The sequence below is a fragment of the Dama dama genome, chromosome 32, assembly GCF_033118175.1.
Source record: "Dama dama isolate Ldn47 chromosome 32, ASM3311817v1, whole genome shotgun sequence".
Taxonomy (NCBI): domain Eukaryota; kingdom Metazoa; phylum Chordata; class Mammalia; order Artiodactyla; family Cervidae; genus Dama; species Dama dama.
The window spans coordinates 13476282-13482281 of NC_083712.1; the positions used below are offsets into that span (position 1 = coordinate 13476282).

Here is a 6000-nt window from a genome sequence, read left to right on the forward strand (position 1 = left end):
TATGTTATGACATCACCCAACCTGAAATTTGAAATGAAACAAAAAAAGATAAGCAAACAATTTGTATTCCTTTTATTTCTAATGGTTTCCCTCTCATACCCTCTTTAATCCAGGTTGAGGGTAGAGCTTATTAGCATTTCTCCCCACCTCAAACAATCTTGTGTTTTGTCCCCGTTAATTTATAGACATGATTCTTACCAGCAAAGCTAACATCTGATCAAAACACAAGTCTCATGAGATGCCATCAGTCTTCATGTCATTTCCATCCTGAGCAGAAGGTGATTCCTTCTGTTGTGAGCCCAATTTTCCCTGGAATCTTATCACTTTTGTCACAGTTTTGGATACCAGAGGGCAGAGGAGATGGAACTTCATGTGCTGGGTATTTATTAGGGAGTGATCTCAAGATAACATATAGTGAAATGATGAGGAAGAAATCCATGCACTCGGGAAACCTGGCTTCACCTCAGCCGCCAGCAAGCTCTGGCCAAGCACACACGCGAGCTTGACCAGGGTGGATGGCAGGAATGCGGCTGGCCGAAAGAGGAGAGGGAAAGAGCTGGCTTAAAGCTCAACATGCAGAAAACTAAGATCATGGCATCTGGTCCCATCACTTCATGGCAAATAGATGGGGAAACAGTGGCAAACTTTATTTTTTTGGGCTCCAAAATCACTGCAGATGGTGACTGCAGCCATGAAATTAAAAGATGCTTACTCCTTGGCAGGAAAGTTATGACCAACTTGGACAGCATATTAAAAAGCAGAGACATTACTTTGCCAACAAAGGTCCATCTAGTCAAGGCTATGGTTTATCCAGTGGTCATGTATGGATGTGAGAGTTGGACTGTGAAGAAAGCTGAGCACCGAAGAATTGATGCTTTTGAACTGTGGTGTTGGAGAAGACTCTTGAGAGTCCCTTGGACTGCAAGGAGATCCAACCAGGCCATTCTAAAGGAAATCAGTCCTGAATATTCATTGGAAGGACTGATGTTGAAGCTGAAACTCTGATACTTTGGCCACCTGATGTGAAGAACTGACACGCTAGAAAAGACCCTGATGCTGGGCAAGATTGAAGGCAGGAGGAGAAGGGGACGACAGAGGATGAGATGGTTGGATGGCATCACTGATTCAATGGGTTACCAAACTCAGTGAGTTTGGGTAAACTCCAGGAGTTGGTGAGGGACAGGGAGGCCTGGCGTGCTGCGGTCCATGGGGTTCCAAAGAGTCGGACACGACCGAGCGACTGAGCTGAACTGGACTGAGGGGGAGTGACACTGGGAGCTGACAGTCAGTGCCGAGTGCTGCTGCTGGGCAGGTGTGGGTCAGGACCCTGCCTCCCAGGAGGCAGCCACCCTGCCAGCCAGCTGTCCTCACTCTAGAGAGCTGGTGGTGTCCTGTGGGGGTCCTGGACCAGGTCTCTCTGTGCCCAGAAACCCCTCCATATAAGGCTGGCAACGGGGTTAAGTGCCCTGTCCTCACGTATACGTGGATTCCTTTCTCTTCCTGCTCCTAGGCTGTGCCCCCAGATGTATTTCCCTGTTAAATCTAGAGCTCTGCTGCCCCTGAGAACTGATGTCATGACCCTGTCACTCACTCCGTAAAAACCTGTCTCTTATCTCTGATCGCTATAGGTTTATTACCATCATTAATATAATGAGTACATCTCCCTCCCCATGTTCATTGTTGCCTTCATTGTTATTGTTTGTTAATCCTCTCTATTCCCATTACTGTATATTATAGTACATTGTCAGTCAGTTAGTTCAGTTGCTTATTTGTGTCCGACTGTTTGGGACCCCATGAACTGCAGTACACCAGGCTTCCCTGTCCATCACCAACTCCCAGAGCTTGCTCAAACTCATGTCCATTGAGTTGGTGATGCCAACCAACCATCTCATCGTCTGTCATCCCCTCTCCTCCTGCCTTCAATCTTTTCCAGCATCAGGGTCTTTTCCAAGGAGTCAGTTCTTCGCCATCAGGTGGCCAAAGTATTGGTGCTTCAGCTTCAGCATCAGTTATTCCAATGAATATTCAGGACTGATTTCCTTTAGGATTGATGGGTTTGATCTCCTTGCAGTCCAAGGGACTCTCAAGAGTCTTCTCCAACACCACAGTTGAAAAGCATCAATTCTTTGGCACTCAGCATTCTTTATGGTCCAACTCTCACATCCATACATGACTACTGGAAAAACCATAGCTTTGACTAGGTGGACCTTTGTTGGTAAAGTAATGTCTCTGCCTTTTAATATGCTGTCTAGGTTTGTCATAGCTAGTACATTGTGGTTATTGATATACAACACTGAGAGGAGATGCTCTTCGGGAAAGTGGTTCCAGCTGTACCACAAGATATCTTTTTCTCCTGAGGAGCTTCCTGAAATATTCTAATTCTTGATTCTACCAGCTGTGAAATAGATAACTAACAGGGATATAATGCACAAGCATAGGGAATATGGTCAATATTTTATAATTATTTTATATGGAGTATGATCATTAAAAATATTGAAGTACTAAATGCTGCACCTGAAAGTAATATAATACTGTAAATCAACGGTACTTCAACTAAAAAAAAAAAATCAATAAAAAGTAAGCCAGTTTTTAAAACATAAAAAACACAAAAAGAATGAACTTTTAGAAGCCAGATTGTATCTCCTACCAAATTCATATGTTCAGCTCTTCATGTTGAAGAGACCAGAATGGGGGACGTCCCTCGTGGTCCAGTGGTTAAGACATTGCCTTCCAAGGCAAGAAGTGCAGGTTCCATTCTCGGTTGGGGACCTAAGATACCACATGCTGCAAAATGTGGCCCTGAATTAAAAATAAATCAATAAACCTTGAAGAGACCCTAATGGGGCTGTCTATGGAGACTGTTTGTGATCCCATGGACTGTAGCCTCTCAAGATCTCAGTCCATGGAATTTTCCAGGCAAGAACACTGGAGTGGGTTGCCATTTCCTTCATGTCTATGGAGAAGGGGCAGATAAAGCAGTGTTTAGGTTAAAGTCATGCCCTCAGGGTGAGTCTCTCATCTCAGCAGACTGGTGCCCTTAGAAGAAAAGCAAGAGACCCCAGAGTCTGAGGAGGGGCAGGCCACCGGAGGATGCTGTGGGTGGATGGTGGTCACACTCTAAAATCAGAGGCCTCAGGAGAAAACGAAGTAACTACACCTTGATCTGGAAACTTCATGCCTCCAGGACTGAGCCTCTGCTTGCAGTTGGAAATCTTTATTTAGACAGAAACTGGACTGTGGACCTCCGGACTTAGGCTGAGGGGAGGTGCGGTTTCACACCAAACCCCTCAGAGCATGTTTTCCATTTCTATAACCCAGTCACTCTGGAGGCAGAGACCAAGCCTTGGGCTCATATCTGGGGACTCCTGGGACCAGACCTGGGGTTGTGAGGTTCAAGGACTGAAGAAGTGCTTTAAAAGAACAAATGTTACTAGAACTCCTACCGTCAAATATCTATCATCTGTCCAACTTCTTTCTCATAGCTTTCATTTCAGGTGTTCTTTTCCACACATCTTGAGTTGACTTCTAATTTCAAATACTTGGGATGAATGTGGATGATTCCCAATAAGTTTTCATCTTTCTAAATATATTACAGTTTCACCATTTAAAAAACTATCTTCGGGGAATTCCTTGGCAGCCCAGTGGTCAGACACATACAGCTGTGCATCAAGGCACCCAGGATATCTCATTTTCTTGTGCATTTTGTCACCTGTGAAATCTGGGACCCACTTCCGAGCTGAAAGAGACATGAGGTGGGAGCTGGGCTTCGAACATGGGGAACACCTGCAATATGAATGCAGTGCTGCAGTGCCTGACTGACACATGAGCCCTGGGCAGCTCATGCTGTTCCAGCAGCATGGACCATCTGTCCCAACCAGATCTGTGTGCTGTGTGCTATGCAAACTCACATCACCCGAGCGCTCCTTCATTCTGGAGAGGTGATCTGGCCCCGGAAGGACCTGGTTGCTAGCTTCCACAGATATAAGCAGGAAGATGCCCACAAGTTTCTGATGTTCACTCTGGACATCATGCAGCAAGCGTGCCTGAGTGCCCATGAGCTGTTAGACCATCCCTCTGAGGATAGCACCCTCATCCGTCAGATCTTTGGAGGGTCCTGGAGATCTCAGATCCAGTGTCTCCACTGCCTTGGTGTCTCAGACACTTTTGACTCATGTCTGGACATCCACTGGATATCATGGCAACTCAAGTGTGAACCAAGCTTTGAGAGAGTTGGTGAAGCCCAAGAAGCTAGATGGTGGCAATGTCTATCATTGTAGCATATGTCTCCAGAAGGTGCCAGCCACCAAGAGGTTGACTGCACCATGTTCCCCAAGGTCCTGATCCTCGTGCTAAAGAGGCTGTCAGATTTCACAGGTGACAAAATGCACAAGCAAGTGAGATATCCTGGGTGCCTTGATGCGCCACCGTACATGTCTGAGTGGAAGGTAGGACCCCTGGATTATGTGCTCTATGCCATTCTGGTCCACTTTGGGAGGAGCTGTCACCAAAGACATTACTTTTGTTGTGTGAGAGCTGGAAACGGCTAGTGGTACAAGATGGACAATGCTAAGGTCACCCCCCTGTGCCGTGGCCTCTGCCCAGAGTGCCTATGTTCTCTTGACATCCAGAAGAGTGAAGGAGGCGATGGGGGTAGCGCCAGGAGATCCCTGAGGGCTGACCCCACAGGCATGGATGCAGCCCATGGCGAGCCTGCCGGAGATGCCAGCCCTGGAGCTCCTGGGTCGGAGGAGCCCCTGGAGGAAACCGAGGTTCAAGAAATCAGCTTAGGGGAGCGGAGGCGCCTCCAAGAACACAGTTGACCTTGGATTGAGTTCCACCTCCGAAAGGTCGAGTCGGCCCCACCTGCAGCGGCAGTCCTGATCCACCTGTCGAAATATGGAAACGGGAGGAAAACGAAACTTCCTGAACAGGAAAACGACTGGCTCAACAATTCAACCAGGGACCCCCGACCTCAGGGGCCAATAAACGTCGGCAATGACCCTTGTCTCCAAGGGGGAGGCCAAAACCAAGAAAAGTAGCAAGAAGAACCAGAGGCCTCTGGATGCCCTGCAGTAAGTGCTGTTGTACACGTCTGCATGCACACTCACAGATATACACACACACACACTCACATAGACACACACACTCACATAGGCACATACATTCACATAGGCACACACTCACAGACACACACACTCATACACTCACATAGACACACACACACTCACATAGACACACACACATACACACACACACTCACATACACATACTCATACACTCACATACACACACACACTCATATAGACACACACACACTCAAATAGACACACACTCACAGACACACACACTCACACATTCACATAGACACACACACACTCACATAGACACACACACTCACATAGACACACACACACTCACATAGAAACACACACACTCACATAGACACACTCATACACTCACATAGACACACACACACTCACATAGACACACACACACTCAAATAGACACACACTCACAGACACACATACACACTCACATAGACACACACTCACATAGACACACACACTAACACACTCACATAGACACACACTCACATAGGCACACACTCACACACACACATAGACACACACACTCACATAGACACACTCATACACTCAAATAGACACACACTCACATGGACACACACTCACATAGACACACACACTCACATAGACATACACACTCACACTCACATAGACAGAAACACACACAGACACACACACACAGTCACACACATAGACACACACACTCAGACATAAACACACACAGACACACACACAGTCACACACACAGACACACACACAGTCACACACACTCACATAGACATACACACTCACACTCACAGACATAAACACACTCACAGACACACACACACAGTCACACACATAGACACACACTCTCATAGATACCACACATGCACACACTCATTCACTTAACACACACAGACACACACAGAGTCAT

The 6000-nt window shown here is 46.7% G+C and overlaps 1 pseudogene; it reads left to right on the top strand.

Annotated features, from left to right (window-relative positions):
• Positions 1 to 3772: 3772 nt before the first annotated feature.
• On the top strand, positions 3773 to 4820 carry LOC133050388 (ubiquitin carboxyl-terminal hydrolase 17-like protein 13; annotated as a pseudogene).
• Positions 4821 to 6000: the final 1180 nt, after the last annotated feature.